Here is a 16,213-nt window from a genome sequence, read left to right as displayed (position 1 = left end):
CCTGTGCCAGGCCTCTGCCCAAGTGGCATGGTGGCCACTCCCACAGGCTCCTGCCAGGCGGGGACAGTGACTCCATGCTCTGCGAAGACGGCCCTGTCCAGCACAGCAGGGAAGGCGGGGAGGGCCGGTAAAGGAGAGTCCCCTTAGGCAGCCACCTCAGCAAGGTAGACTCAGAAGTGGCCACATGTGGCTGAGGGGGCTGGCGTCTGTCCCCACACGCATGTGTCCCATCACTGGGGCAGCCTTGCTGAGGACCCTCTCCTGGACACGATGGATACATGAAGAATAAAGTCTCCTAGAGAACAGACTTGTGGTTGCCAACGGGCGGGGGGACGGGGAGGGATGAGCTGGGAGTTTGGGATTAGCAGATGCAGACTCATATAAAGAATGGATAAACAACAAGGTCCTACTGCATAGCACAGGGAACTATATTCAATATCCTGGGATAAACCATAACGGAAAAGAATATGAAAAGGAATGTATATGTGTGTGTGTGTGTGTGTGTGTATGTATAACTGAATCACTTTGCTGTACAGCAGAAATTAACACAACATTGTAAATCAACTATACTTTGATAAAATAAATTTAAAAAAAAAGAAGAAAGTCTCCATTTGGGGCTGGTGTGGCTTTCATGCCTCTCAAATACTCGCTTTTCCTCATTTTTAAAAAAATATTTATTTATTTATTTGGCTGCGTAGGGTCTTAGTTGCGGCACACGGGATCTTTCGTTGCAGCACGCGGCCTCCTCTCTAGTTGTGGTGCATGGGGTCCAGAGCATGCAGGCTCAGTAGTTGCAGCACATGGGCTCTCCAGTTGTGGCGCACGGGCTTAGTTGCCCCGTGGCATGTGGGATCTTAGTTCCCTAACCAGGAATCGAACCCACGTCCCCTGCATTAGAAGGCTGATTCTTACCCACTGCGCCGCCAGGGAAGTCCCTGCTTTTCCTTGTCCAGGTCACACATCCTTTTCTATATTAACTAACTTACCCGGCCCTTCATTCAAAAAATATATGCTGAGTACCTGTTATATGTCAGGTACTGTTCTGGGTTCTGGAGATACAGCAATAAATCACAAACCACTGCCCTCGGGGAGCTGACGTCACTGTTTGAATATTAATTTGGGGGACCATCTTGTAGTCATGGTTATTCACCTAGAGTAATGATATAGTTTCCTTTAAAAATAAATTTTAGGTTTGTGAAAACTGAGTTGGACGGTACAGATGGTACCCAAAGATGTTAAAAAGTGTGATGCAGGAAGTAGACGCCAGAGCCTTTGCTCAGCAGGGCAGCCCTGCGGTCCCTTCCAGCTTTGGCGTGATGTGCTTCTGTGGGGTCTGGTTTTCTCTCCTGCCACAGTCTCCCATCAAGAAAGAGGCTGACCATCGACATACGAATGGATAAAGAAGATATGGTACATATATACAATGGAATATTATTCAGCCATAAAAAGGAACAAAATTGAGTCGTTTGTAGAGACGTGGTTGGACCTAGACAGTGTCATACAGAGTGAAGTAACTCAGAAAGAGAAAAACAAATACCGTATATTAATGCATATATGTGGAATCTAGCAAAATGGTACAGATGAACCAGTTTGCAGGGCAGAAATAGAGACACAGATGTAGAGAACAAACATATGGACACTAAGCAGGGGAAAGTGGGGGGGGATGAACTGGGAGATTGGGATTGACATGTATACACTAATATGTAAAAAACAGATAATAAGAACCTGCTGTATAAAAAGAAATAAATAGAATAAAATTCTAAATAATTTTAACTTAAAAAAAAAAGGAAGAAAAGAAAGGAGGCTGAGGCAGAGGGGAGAGGTGGCCACAGCCCTGAGGAAGGGGATCTGGGAGAGCCCAACCCATTCCAAGGCCAGACATGGCTCTGCTTGTTGGGGTCCCTGCCTGCTCCATGGGCGTGTCCATCAAGGGGAGCTGGGCTTGGCTGCACCCCTAGATGTGCCTGGGGTTGCAGCTAGAGGAGACCCCGCCTCCCTGGTCTCTTCCCCTGTCAGGCACCCACTCCCAGCACACCCCTGGCCCCCAACCCATGGCCACCGCCGCAATTAAACTGGTCCCGTTCCCACCTGTCGGCCAGAGACGCCCTTGGCTTGGGCCCAGGTAGCCAAGAAGGGGAGAGGATAAGTTGCTAAGGAAGAGCTCTGTCACTAGTGGTAACGATTGGGCAAGTGGTGTGGGATTCTCAGAAATGTGACCACACTGCGGTCACAGGGCTTCCCCACAGCCTGAAGTGGGTGCAGTGTGAGGGGTAGTAAGGGGACTTCGAGGCCCAGAGGATCCAGAGACTACTCCTTCCCACCCCATCACCCCTGACACCTTTACCTCCATCAAAGACCAGGCTGGGCCACTCCCCTGAAGACCAGCAATACCATGAACAGTGGGGCAATGGCAACAGTGGTGTGCATCAGGGAGCCATGGGGGCTCCGGAGCCACATTGCCTTGGCTCAAACACAGCTGGGCTGCTTCCTTGCTGTGTGGCCTTGGGCAAGTGATTTAACCTCTCTGTGCCTTCTTAAACAATAGCAATTACTAGCACTATGCTAGGTGTCTTCTAGGCATTACTGCCTCTAAGCTTCAGGGCTTGGGGGCGGCATCGTTACCCTCACTTTGCAGATGGGGAAACCGAGGCCTAAAGGGGTTACAGGTGGCTGAACCAAGGCCACCCAGCCTGTAAATGGGAGCACTGGGTTTGGAACCTGGGCTTCAACCACTAGATTGCCCCGTGTCTGGGCCCATTTGTGTCTGCATCCACCCCTCCACCAGCGCACACCTCCTGCCAGGTCTCGTCTCTCTTTATCATGACAACCACACAACTAACACTCATCAGCGCTTGCCCTGTGCCTGGCCCCGTTCTAAGACCTTTACAGGAGTGACTGCATTTAAACTGCAATGAGCCCTAAGGGGTGGGAATGATTGGTACCCCAAATACAAATGGGGAAACCCAGGCACCAAGGGGCTGACTTAACCCAAACTGTCACAGTTAGTAGGTGGTAGAGCCAGAGTTTGAACTCACAATTTTGTGTCCCTCCTGCCTCTGGAATCCAGGTCCCCACCCCACCTGCCCAGGCTCTTCCCATCCACCTTCCACCCTCACCCAAGCCCTCCTATCTCTGTGCTGGGCTCTGGCCACGCGGGCTGTGCTCTCACGGGACCTTGCTATTTTTAGGTCATCAGTGCTGTCTCCTCAGCTCAGCTACAGACTCCTTGGGGATGCACAGGCCATGGGGAAGCACAGAGCACAGCTCACGGTGGGAGACCAATGATGCATCTCTGGAGATGTGGTGACTTGTCCCTATGCCCTCAGCTAACCGTCAAACAGGAAGTTGATTACAGTTGAAAACCCACAACGTTGGACAAAGGTCAGTGTCAGGATGGGGCCCTGCCGCACCCTTCACCCCCAACTTGCCCTGCTCCAGGGCAGAAGAGATGCCCTGAGGTCCCCAGAGCAGAGGATGGTTCCAGAGAGTAAACATGCCAGCATGTGAGGGGAAGAGCCCCCTTGTAACTTGTGCAGGGAGCTAGGTGTCCTGGGTTCAAGAGCGAGCTCTGTCATATAAGGGGGAGGGGGGTGGGAGAGGGTTGGATTGGGAGTTTGGGATTAGCAGATGCAAACTGGTATATACAGAAAGAATAAACAACAAGGTCTTACTGTATAGCACAGGGAACTATATTCAATATGTGATAAACCATAATGGAAAAGAATACGAAGAAGAGTGTATATATGTGTAACGGAATCTCTTTGCTGTACAGCAGTAATTAACATAACATTGCAACTCAACTATACTTCAATTTTAAAAAATTAAATAAAAAACAAATAAATAAAAGGCATTCTTCACTAAAAAAAAAAAAGGGCGAGCTCTGCCAGCACAGCTCAGAGGGCCTGGGCTCACTGAGTGCCGCTGGCTTCCCCCGGGTCCCAGCACTCATACGTTCACTGGGTATTCAGAACCAGGCTCCGTTCTGGGGGCTAGGGCTGCACCACGAACAGGACACATCAGTTTTCTGCCCTCATGGGGCTGACCTTCCAGTGGGGAAACAGAAACTAGACCGGTAAATTTAAATAATAAATTTAAAATTTAATAATAAAATAAAACTTATTATTAAATAATAGAAATAAAAATAATAAACTAAAATAATAATAAATGTTAATAAATTTAATAAATAATGGGGGGAGGAGAGAAATAGGTGAGGGAGATTAAGAGGTACAAACTTTCAGTTGCGAAATATATGAGTCACGGGGATGAAGTGAACAGTGTGAGGAACACAGTCAATAATTTTGTAACATCCTTGTAGGGCGACAGATCGTAACTAGACTAGGGTGGTGATCCTTTTGAAATGCAGAGCAATATGGAATCACTCTATTGTGTAAGAGGAACGAACAGCATGTTGTAGTTCAACCATACTTCCAAAAAAATCACACGAACGAACGCACAGAAAAGTAGATCAGATTTGTGGTTACCAGACGTGGGGAGTTGGCAGGGGAGGGGATGAAGACAGTCAAAAAGTACAAGCTGCCAGTTATAAGGTAAATAAGCGCTAGGGACGTAACCTCCAACATGATAAATGTAGTTAACGCTGCTGCATGTTATACACGCAAGTTGTTAGGAGAGTAAGTCCTGAGTCCTCCTCACAAGGAGAAAATATATTTTCTCTGTTTCTCTAGTTTTGTATCTATATAAGATGATGGATAGTCACCAAACTCACTGTGGTCATCTTTTCCCGATGTATGTAAGTCAGATCATGAGGGTGTACGCTGTAAACGTATACAGTGCTGTATGTCAGTTATGTGTCTATAAAACTGGAAGGAAAAAAAAAAGAGCTAATATCATATAAGGGTAGGTGCTGTGGATATAGCCCCAGAGGGGAAAGAGATAGAGCAGGGGGAGGCCTCTGGGGGGAGTGGCCTTGTAACTTGAGGGATGAGAAGGGGTCGGTCAGGAAGCGGGCAGGGAAGAGCCGTCCAAGCCAGCAAGTGGAGGTACGGGGAGAGGGGAGGGACAAAGGCCCTGGGGTGGGACAAGCTGGCAGGCCCCAAGACTTGCTGGGCGGATGACTGGAGAGACAGGTCCCAGCAGCCTCACAGCCAGCTCCTGTTGGGTCTAGTCGGCCTGTGTGAGTCTGATTTGATTAAAAGGACAATAGGAATCCTTGGAGGGTCTTGATTAAGTGGGGCAACCCAACCAGAAGAGCCCCTCCAGCTGTGGGTGGAGAATGGCTTGTGGCCACAGGGAGGTCAGGGGACCGTGACTGCACAGCGGTGGCAGGGCAAGTGGAGGTGGAATCCAGGGTCAGGTGCGGGGAGAAGGGACAGGAATTATGGACAGAGCAGAGGAGGGCTCCCGGCTTTGGGCTGACTAGGAGAATGAGGAGGCCCAAGCCTTCCTCCCCTCCCTCCTGCCCCCGGCCCTGCCTGGGCACCCACTCCACACGACCGGGGACTCAGGAGCCGGCGAGGGATGCTGGCTGCTGCGTGCACTCCCGCCACCCCACAACTTGGTTTTACAACTGGAAGAGGGACATTGTGAGGGCAAAGAGCAGAGAATTGAAGCTGCCCACCACAGGGCCACAGCCAGAGAGGAGCTGTGGGCCGAGGCTGGGGTCAGAGCAGCACAGATGGCTGGGGGTCAGAAGCCAGAGAGGAAATGCCCGGAAAGGATTAGGGCGGATTAGGTCTGCACATCGGATTATGCTGCCCTTGAACATGACAGCTCCTGATAAAGCTGAAGCCGTCACGGCTCAGAGTCGCCCTGGACGTCCACGGGCACACACAGACACACACACCCCATCCCTGTACACACGTTGTCACACGCATCACACATGTTCAAAGCCAAGCCCCTTCCCATCACCCATGGACACTTGCACATGCCACTGGGAAGTGGCTTCCCCAGCCCCAGGACAGCCCGCAGAAGCCCCTCCACGAGCGGTCCTGCCCCAGTGGCTCCAGGGGCCAATCCACAGCCCTGGCTCCGGGGCCTACCGCATCATCTCACAGACACCCACCTGCCTGTGCTGCCCGCCAACCTTCACACCTGACCGCCCCCCCAAGACATGCCCCTGCCCACCGGCGCCGCGCCCCGTTTAACACGGAACACCGGTCCGGTCTGGATACAAGTGCCCAGGATCATTTCTCACTCAGGTAGTTCAGATGTGACAGTCCCCTTCCCTGTCTGGCTGCCCCACCCTGTCTGCGCTGCCACAGAAAAAAGCTGGCTCTCCTACTGGCAAGGGTCCAAGCGGGGCGATTCCTCCTCTGGAGCCGCACACACACACACACACACACACACACACACACACACACACACACATTCACACACACTCACACACATTCACACACACATTCACACTCACACACATTCACACACAACTTGCAAGGTGGTCCCATCATCAGTGCGGTTCTTTGGCGGGGATGTCACTTGAGGTTAAACAAGACAGCCCATATTAGTGGCAAGTGCCCCGCTGGGTATCAGGCACTGTGCTAGGTGTCCCAGGGACACTTCACTATGAGCTGGGCTTTGTGTCATCCCTACCAACGCAATCCCTTGGAGCCCATCCACTGCCCCAAGTCAGGAACCCCGGCTCCAGGGAAAGGGCGGCCCAGCCAGAGCTGCCCAAGGAGCCAGGCCGCGTCCTCAGCAGACCCTTCTCGAGCATCCCATCCAGGAAAGGTTCTCCCTGCTGCCCCTGCTCCTTTCTGGAGTGTAACTCTCGCCAGCATGACTCACACACAGCTAGGCCTGGGCAAGGAGTGCCTGCCTCAGTTCCCCCAGGGGCAGGGGCAGGGGCAGGCCTCCAATTTAGTCTGAGACAGGAAAGGCCCCTGGAGGCTAGGCCAGGCAGAGGCAGTAGTGACCTAGGTCCAGCTTCCCAGAGCCTGCAGGGGCCAGGCACGGCCAGATGCCCAGTGTTCCTGCCATCATGCGGCTGCAAGATCACCTGGCAGTGGGGAGGGCAGGAGGCCAGAACGAGGCCACAGGCCCCAGGGTGCAGCTCCAAAGACAACAGTAATTAGGCCAGGAACCCAGGCAGCTGGAGCTTCCCCACTGCTGGTCTGGTTGCTTAGGGCGAGGGAGGGACGCCAGGGACACAGGAGGGCCAGGGAGGATGTACTGTCCCTGCCTGGACCCCATAGAAGGACCCACAGAAGCGCAGGGGCGGTGCCCCGGGGAGGCATCTCCTGCAGTGTCCAGAAGGGCCTGCAGCTGGGAAGCCACCTGCCCCTCTTCCTTCTCTCTCGGCTCCCTTCACCCATGCTCGGGCTTTCTCCTCTCAGGCGGGTCTCCTCTACCCCTCCCCCCTCCCCCTCCCTTTCTCCCCCCTCCCCCTCTTTCTCCCCCTCCCCCCTCCCCTTCTCCCCTCCCCTCCTCCCTCAGCCCCTCTCTCCTCCCCGCCTCTTCAGGCTGCTTCCCATCTTCAGTCTTTTTACTAAATATACCGCTTCTGGCAGAGGCGGCCAAGGGAGGTGGATGGGGTAGTGAGCTGAGGCAGAGCCCCTGGTGCTGGCAGCCTGGCCCCAATCTCAGCGGGTGACCCTGGGCAAGCCCCTCCCCCCAGGACTGCAGCCTCTTCGTGTGGACAGGAAGGGCTGGGGCCCCTGATGGCAGCGCCTGCCTGGGTGTGGAGCCCACCTCTCCCTGCACAGAGACCATGTGCGGTGACGGGCCAGACCCCACTCCTGGGCCTGGCCTTGAGAGCTCACCATGACCCCATCCCACTCTGCATCCCCACTTCCGAACTCTGCCCTTGCTGTTCCCTGTCCCCAGATCGCTGACACCACCTTCTCCGGGAAAACTTCCCTGTGCCCTAACCCAGCCCCTGCTGATTTCTCCTCGTGCCAGGGTCTCTGGGAGCACCCTCCATCCTGCCCTGTGGCTCCACACCCATTCCAGAACCAGCACAGGTGCCTCTCCAGCCTGGGACACACACTTTGTGGGCAGAGGCGGGTGCGCAGCCTTGGCCAGAGCAGGATCTCAGCCACCACTCCCTGGGCACCAGCGTCCACCCCAAGCTCAGCCCCAGCCAGGCCTACGCTCAGCCTGAGGCACTTGTCCATTAAGGCAGAAGCGGTGAGAGGAAACCAGCACCATGAGGGACCAAGGTCAGAATGCAGAACTTTCCCCGCCCCCCCATAGGGTAGTTGCCCCAGAGCCTTTTCCCTCTGGGCACTGAAGCCCCTCCTTGAGGCAGGGGGATGGCAAACATGACCTAGACAGGATCCGGCACAGGATGCTCACCAGGTAGAGCACGGTTTTTGGTAGTTCCCCAGGCCCCAGAAGTAACCTTCCCTGCCCCTTCTCCACCCACCAGGCCCCTCTGCCCAGGCCTCAGACTCCAGACCAGAATGTCCACTTTGCTGATGGGCCCCACTGGGAGCCACCCGGAAGCTCTCCCACATTCCCCAGGTCCTGGAGGCCAGACCGGCGCTTGATACGTCTGGTGCCTGCCTTCTGCAGCCCCACTCGAGAGCCCAGGGGCTTCCTTGACTCTCTGTTCAGCAGCCCCAGGCATCTGGGCATTGCCTCATTCTGGCTGAAAGCAAGAACCACTTGGTGGGGACCTTCCCCCGGTGGTCCAGTGGTTAGGTCTCCGCGCTTCCACTGCAGGGGGCCTGGGTTCATCCCTGGTCGGGGAGCTAAGATCCTGCAAGTGGCGTGGCAAGGCCAAAAAAAAACCACTTGGCAATGTTTTCAAACTCACACTTCTTGTGACCTACCATGTGCTAACTAGCCACATTCCATCACATCCTTATCAGTTTTACGTCACTTTAAGAGACAGGAATTACTCATTCTCCCTGTTTTGCAGATGAAAAAACTGAGGCTCGAAGGTTATCCCCAGTGTGCTCGGGCTGGGACGCCAGCCCTTTCTTTCCCCACAAAGTCCCTGTGCTCTGTGCATTGGCCCTGCCACTCCAAAAACAGCCAAGGTGTGCCTGGGCCCCGACACCCCGACCCAAGGCCTGCAGGAGACACTCCCCAGGGATGGGAGCAGGCCTGATGCACTGTCTTTCCCCGTGGCCCCTGGCAGCCTCTGATCCTGTGGACAGCAGGCACTCCCCTTACCCACCCGAAGGGAGCAGGATCTCACGTGTGATTACAAAGGAGAGGGGCCAGATTCCATCCTCCAGGGGCTGGGGAACCGCCTCCACCTTGGCTCAGAGAGGAGCCCACCTCACCTCTGCCTCCAGGAAGCCCCCTTGGTAACCCTAGGGGAGAGCTGACTCCCTCTCAGGAGCACTGCTGAGCCCCCAGGGCCTGCTGCCCACTGGAGCACCCCCCTCCCCACACGCAGCTGTCGCCAGCCCACTGCCCTCTCTGCCTACCGGTGCCACTGGGCATAGGGCCGGGGTCAGGGAGGCTGGGGCGACATGACTCACCACACCTGCCCACCGCCCGCCCGCACAGAGGGGCTGCCCAGCAGCGCTCACTGGGAAGGGGAAGACACCCACCCTGCTGCGTTGGCGGGACCTCACAAAGTGCAGAGTCCTGCCTGCCTTTCCCTTACCCAGTCCTCACCCCAGGGATTTTCATCAGATGAGGAAACAGAGGCCCAGAGAGGGGAAGTGAGTCCTGCAAGGCCAAGTCCACAGCAGGCGGCCGGTGGTGAGGACCATCCTGTTCCGGCAGCCCAGAGCATCACTCCTTCCCGCCCACGCCTTTGCAGAACTCTCCTGCGCCGGGGCCAACCGCAGAGCCCCATGAGCCTCCCACAAAGGGCCCCATTCCTGACCACAGAGGTGCCCCATACCAGAGCCAAGCTGGGCCATGGGCTGTGGACAGCTGATAGCCAGGGCTCCTGTGGGGGAGGGGCAGGTCTCAGAGGAGCCGCCAGGCTCATCCTCAGTGAAATCCCACCTCCCCATTCAGAGCTCCAGGGGCTGGAAGAGCAGCCGTGGACGGAATGGGCACTGGAGCATCCAGAGACGTGGGGGGGCTGAATGGGTCTGGGGGGCACGGGGCAAGGCAGTGTCCAGCTGCCTGAAAGCCCTGAGGCAAGGCCAGCCTGCAGGGGGCCAGGGCTGCTCCCCTAGACTGGGTCTAGCGGGCATGACAGATCCCAGTGGGGAAGAGGTCCTGCAGGCCCAGTTAACAAATGAAACAGAAACTGCTCACACACCAACAATGGCACTGGCACCTTCCCCTTCCCAGTGCGAGCCCTGCTGGGCATCCCCCTGCGGGCAGGCTGGTGAGTCACGTCACCCCAGCTTCAGCCGCCTCCTGGGGAAGGGCCCTGGTCTGGCTACTGTGGGAATTGAATGAGCGGCCATCCAGGAAAGCATTTTGGAAATTATGAAGGGCTGTCCCTGTGTAATAATGTAAATAAGTACGGAACAACAGGCCCATGAGTGTGGCAAAGTGGGCTGGCCTCCTAGGCCACCCTTCCCTCTGCTCTGGCTCCCTTCACTTCAGGGAAGTTGCAGTCACTTCTGCTTATACCCCTATGGCCAGAGCGTGGTCACCTGGCCACACCTAACTGCCAGGAAGGCTTTGGGTTATCCTGGGCAGCGGTGGGCCTAGCCAACACCCCAGTCTCCACCACACCAAGAAGGCTGGTCAAAAACCTGATACCGTTTGACACTCATCCAAGATAACAGGAAATTCTTAGAACAATAGAAACAGAAAAATACAAGTCTTCTTAACTCCAGCAAACATCATACTGAATAGTGACACTCTGGGATCATCTCCATGAAGGAGGAACAGGACAAGTGAGCCCCCCAGGACAGCCGCTGTGCCATGTTCTGGGGGTCCTGCCCTTTCAATGGAACAAGAAAGAGATGTAGGGAATTCCCTGGCAGTCCAATGGTTAAGACTCCACACTTCCACTGCAGGAGGCCCGGGTTTGATCCCTGGTCAGGGAACCAGATCCCACATGCCGCAGCTAAGAGCCCCAAAATCCCGCGGGCCACAACTAAGACCCAGAGCAGCTAAATAAATAAATAAATATTAAAAAAAAAAAGAAGAAGAAGAACAGAGAGGGGAGACCCGTCTCACTTGATAGAAAAATAAACTACAAAAGTCTAGTGGTTTTAGGCTTCCCTGGTGGCACAGTGATTGAGAGTCCGCCTGCCGATGCAGGGGACACGGGTTCGTGCCCCGGTCTGGGAAGATCCCACATGCCGCGGAGCGGCTGGTCCCGTGAGCCATGGCTGCTGAGCCTGCGCGTCCAGAGCCTGTGCTCCGCAATGGGAGAGGCCACAACAGTGAGAGGCCTGTGTACCGCAAAAAAAAAAAAAAAAAAAGTCTAGTGGTTTTGAAAGAGTGGTTCTGGTATAGTAATATACAAATGGATCAGTGAAATCTATTAGAAATCCAAACACCCAGTAATGATAAAGGCAGCATTTCAAACCAACAGAGTGAAGATCGGACTCTTCAATATACAACAAGAGTAGAACTGGCTGTCCAAGTAAAAAAAAATTTTTGATCCATATCTCATACCATCCACAAAAATACATTCCACATGGACTAAATCATTCAAAATACTACCGAAATATAAAAGTCTTAGGGAAAATATACACCATATAACTTTATAACTTTGGGGTAAAAAAGCCTGAAGCAAAATGCAGAACACAAAAGCCACATATGAAAATACTGAAAGATTTGACCTCATCAATTAAAATTTTCTCTACACTCAAACTCACCTTAAATGAAGGTAAAGAGCAAGTAGCAGACATGGAGAAAATATTTGAAAAACAAATAACGGATAAAAGGTTATTATTCATTCATCCATCCATTCATTCATTCATAGATTAATTAGGGGGTGGCTACTATGTGCCCAGCGCTGTCCTGGTGCTGGAAACGTTAGCATGAACAAACGACAAAACCCCTGCCCTCCTGGTTCTGACATTCTAACAGGGCAGGGAGGGACAGGCAATGAAGAAATAAACATATAAAAAAAAAAAAAAAAAAAAAAAAGAAATAAACATATAATATGTTGGATGCCAGTCATGGAAAAAAATAAAACAGGGAAGGAGGAGGGGGAGTGTGGGGAAGGCAAACAAAGATGTGAGGCCCTCCACAAATGAGTAAGAAAAAATCAAAGAACAGCTACACAGAATTCACAGACCAAGAAATGTAAATAGGGCTTCCCTGGTGGCACAGTGGTTAAGAATCCGCCTGCCAATGCAGGGGACATGGGTTCGAGCCCTGGTCCGGGAAGATCCTACATGCCGCAGAGCAACTAAACCCGTGCACCACAACTTGCGCTCTAGAGCCCACGCTCCGCAACAATAGATGCTACCGCAATGAGAAGCCCGCGCACCGCAACGAAGAGTAGCCCCTGCTCGCCGCAACTAGAGAAAAGCCTGCGTGCAGCAACGAAGATCCAACGCAGCCAAAAATAAATTAATTAAATTAAAAAAAAAAAAAGAAACACAGATGTCCAGGAAGCATGCGAAACTCACGCTCTCCCCACTGAAGGGATGCCAGGGGTTTATTCGCCCATCAGGTTGGCAAACATTCAGTGCTGAGAGGGTTGTGTAGATGAATAACCTTGTATCTTTTTGGTGGGAGTGTAAGTTGGTACCCTTCTTTAGAGGGCCACTGCGCAGGACCTATCCAAATGTGGGAAGCACATGCCCTTTGACTCCACAATCCCTATTCTGGGTATCACTCTGGAAAGAGAGAATTATACAAAGATTCCCAGTGCAGCATTGTCCATACCGGGGGAAATGGGATACACAGTTTGTATAGTTCCCCTAAGAACTTTTGAAAAGACCTTTTGAAAAGACCACACTGATGCAAAACAAGCTCCAAGACAAGGGGGGAAAAAGGTGAGTTGCAAATGAAGGTCGTGCGGTATGATGCCATTTCTATAAAAAAGAGAAAGTTCTGTATTCTGTATAAACATAAATATGTATGAAACACTCTAGGAGAGAAAAATCTGGTTGCAAACCAAGGAAAAGCGTTGAACCACCAGGAGGTTGATGTTGAGTTGGCGAGAGCCTCAGGGGTGACACCACCATGGCTGGGCCGGGGAGAGACTTCTGGGGGAAGGCGGGAAGGGGGGCGTTGCGCTGACTAGGAAAGAGAATGCTGGTGGTAATGCCGGTGAGTGGCCAGGCCAGAGGGGAGATTGCAGGCCCTGAGCAGGCCAAGCAGGTGGGCTCTGGCCAGGTGGGCCAAAAGAAGCCCCTAGTGACACTGAACCACGCACCTTAGGCCAGGTGTCCCCTCAGCACCCTGTGCTGGCTGACCCTGAGTGGGATGCCTTTACCCGGGCTTCAAGACTCCCCTTAGGCCTCGCTTCCTTCAGGAAGCCTTCTCAGATCCTCCGGCTGAAACCGGGGCCTCTCCCAGGGCCTCCCAGAGCCCTGGCTCACTTCTGCCCTCCCAATACTTGGGCCTCCCTGAAGTCAGGTAGCGGGCCCTGGCAGTTTCACTTTCCCTGCTTCTGGCTCGGGCTTGGCCCGGGCAGGTCCTCCATCAGTGTGGGCTGGGTGGATGAGTGAACTGTCCTCCCTGTTCCTCCTTCATTTTTGCTTTCACCCTTGAGTACCAGGCCTCCCTGGGGGAGCTGGGGGCCCTTGTTATAAGACTGAATCCCCACCCTTCCAAAAGGCCACAATCCTGTGCTTCTCTCACCCGGTCCCCCAGCCGAGGAGTCAGACTCTGCCTGTCAGGGAGCCAGGTGGGTGGGTGGAGGCCAGGATGTGACGACTGCCACGGAGCCCAGGGTCTTTTTCCGTGATCAGAACACGCTGTACCAGGTGGCCGCCTTCGCTGGGAGCCGCCTTGTTCTCACGGCCCCCTCTCTGCTCACATCCTGTTTCCACCCCACTGACACCCAGGGCCCCAAGCCCTGGGCCCCCAGCCCCGCCTCCTGGGTTTTCACATTGCCTTTCCTGGGTCGCTGCTCTAGGGGCACCGGCCTCTTCTTTTCAACCCCCGGGGGTGTGAAGGATTTTACACCTGAGTCTGCTGTCCTGAAGGGACGGTCTTACCATGTCAAATGTGGCTCAGCTGAGGCCAGCGCCCAGATCGGGGGGAAGGAGCGTGTGACCTTGGGCCAGGCCCTTAAACGACCCAAGCCCCGCTTTCCTCAGCTTCCAAGTGGGAATCCAAGGGGGTGGCCTCCACAGCAGGGCCTGGGAGGCCCTTGAGAACCTAAGTCAGGGCGAAGAGAGCCCAAGTCTTGTCTCCCCCGGGACAGGGGCCTCGTCCATCACACCCACCCTGCACGCACTTGTCACACAATATTTGTTATTTTCCTAGCTGTCCCAGACATCTATTCACACTGTAGAAAACACAGAACAGGGAATTCCCTGGGTGTCCAGTGATTAGGACTCCGCACACCCACTGCCGAGGGCCTGGGTTCCATCCCTGGTTGGGGAACTAAGATCCCACAAGCCGCGTGGTGTGGCCAAAAACAACAAAAAGAAAATTTTTTTTAAAGAAAAAAAAAACCAACAACATAGAACAAACAGAAAAGAAGGGAGAAGACCAAAAAAAAACGGGAGAAGACAGTAAAACACTGCCCATAACCCACCTTGGTTCATTCTTGCGGTCCCTTCTACCCTCTGTGTGAGCCCTTGGCAAGGCTCTCAGTGAGAAGGGGCAGGAAGGGGAATCCATTACTGAAAACAAGGCCCGGTGGGGAGCCCTGGGCGGTGTGCACGGCCCCTCCTCAGGCAGCACAGAGGGACCCGACCCCCCTCCCCTCCCCTCCCCCTTCCTCCCCCCGAGCCAGTCCCACCAGCCCCTCCAGGGGCCCCTGCAGTCTCCCCTCATCAATGTCTCCCACTCCAGGGTGGGCCCACGGGAGGCCAGTCCTGACTGGGGACCAGCATTGAACATCCTGCGTGGACAAGCCCTCCGCTGCCAGGTGCCCAGAGCCCGCCCTTCACCCCCCACCCCCGGCCCCCCGAACCTCCACAGTCGGGAGATCCACGTGACTCCGTGACTCAGTGCAGACAAGGAAACGTCACCTCTGGGCTGAGGTGGCACTTTCCAGTCTTGCTCTCTTCCTCTGCCTCTTTCTGATGGAGAGGATGCTCTCCAGGCAGTGCCGCTGCACGGGGGAGGTCTGCGAGGAGCTCAGCATCTCCGCCACCGTGTTAGGAGGTTGGCATCTCCTGACCAGCCCGGCAGTCTGCCTCAGCAGGCGAGCTCCACATCTGCTTCCACTGGGACAAACCCACTCTTGGTGGCCCTGGTGCCCTGCCCCCTCAACTTCCAGGTCATAGCTGGGTCTATCCAATCCCCCTGCTTCCTGCCGCCCACCACCATCCTGGGGTGAAGGGGGTCTCACATGCCTGGCCTGAGGGCTGCGCCTTCAGGACAACCCAGCCTTCCCCATGTGGAAGTGCAGCTGCCGCTGGGCCTGACTCTGACTGCCCTCGTCCTAAGAGCCTCCTCCGCCATCAGTCTACTCTGGTCTGTGCCAACTCCAAGAAAGGTGAGAGGGTGGAGGAAAGTCCCCCCATCACATTCAGGCGCTGAGTTACTGCCCAGCAGGAACCAAAGACCCTCGCTGCTGCCCTCAGCACTTCATGCCTACCAGGTCCACTCCAGCCCTCACCAAGCCCTGAACACCCTTCCCTCCCGGCCCTTCCAACTCTGACACCTGGAAAGCCCTAATGTCCTCTCGATCCAGCTCTCGGCCCTGGCAGCTAAGTGCTGCTGGAGAAAACCACCCCCAGGTCAGACTCAGGGGTCCCCTGACCCCCGTGCCCCTCTCCTGATCCTCGGCTGCCTCACTGCCATGCTAGCGACGTTTAGCACCTAGCGTTGGGAAACCAGGCTGGAAAATGTAAGGTTGGATCCCTATTCACAGCACTTACCTAACAGAGTAAATATCTACATGTAAAAGGTAAAAGTCTAAAGCTAAGAGATGAGTATGTAAGACACATCTTTTTTACTTTGAGGGAGTAAAGGTTTTAAAAGTACAGACTGTAGTTGAAAAAATGATGGATTCAACCACATAAAAATGAAAGCTCTCGGGACTTCCCTGGCGGTCCAGTGGTTAGGAGTCGGTGCTTTCACTGCAGTGGGCCCGGGGTTCCATCCCTGGTCAGGGAACTAAGATCCTGCAAGCTGCGTGGTGCAGCCAAAAAAGAAACAAGAAACAAACCAGATCTCTGTTCAATAAACAACACCTTAGACTTAACAGATGGGGGATAGGTTGGGAGAAAATGTTTGCAATGTCTAAAACTGACAATGGTTATTGTATATATATTATATTTAATATCATAAATAAAAT

This window comes from Orcinus orca, chromosome 13, assembly GCF_937001465.1.
Source record: "Orcinus orca chromosome 13, mOrcOrc1.1, whole genome shotgun sequence".
In the NCBI taxonomy this organism is placed as follows: Eukaryota; Metazoa; Chordata; class Mammalia; order Artiodactyla; family Delphinidae; genus Orcinus; species Orcinus orca.
Note: the sequence above shows the minus strand (reverse complement) of the source record.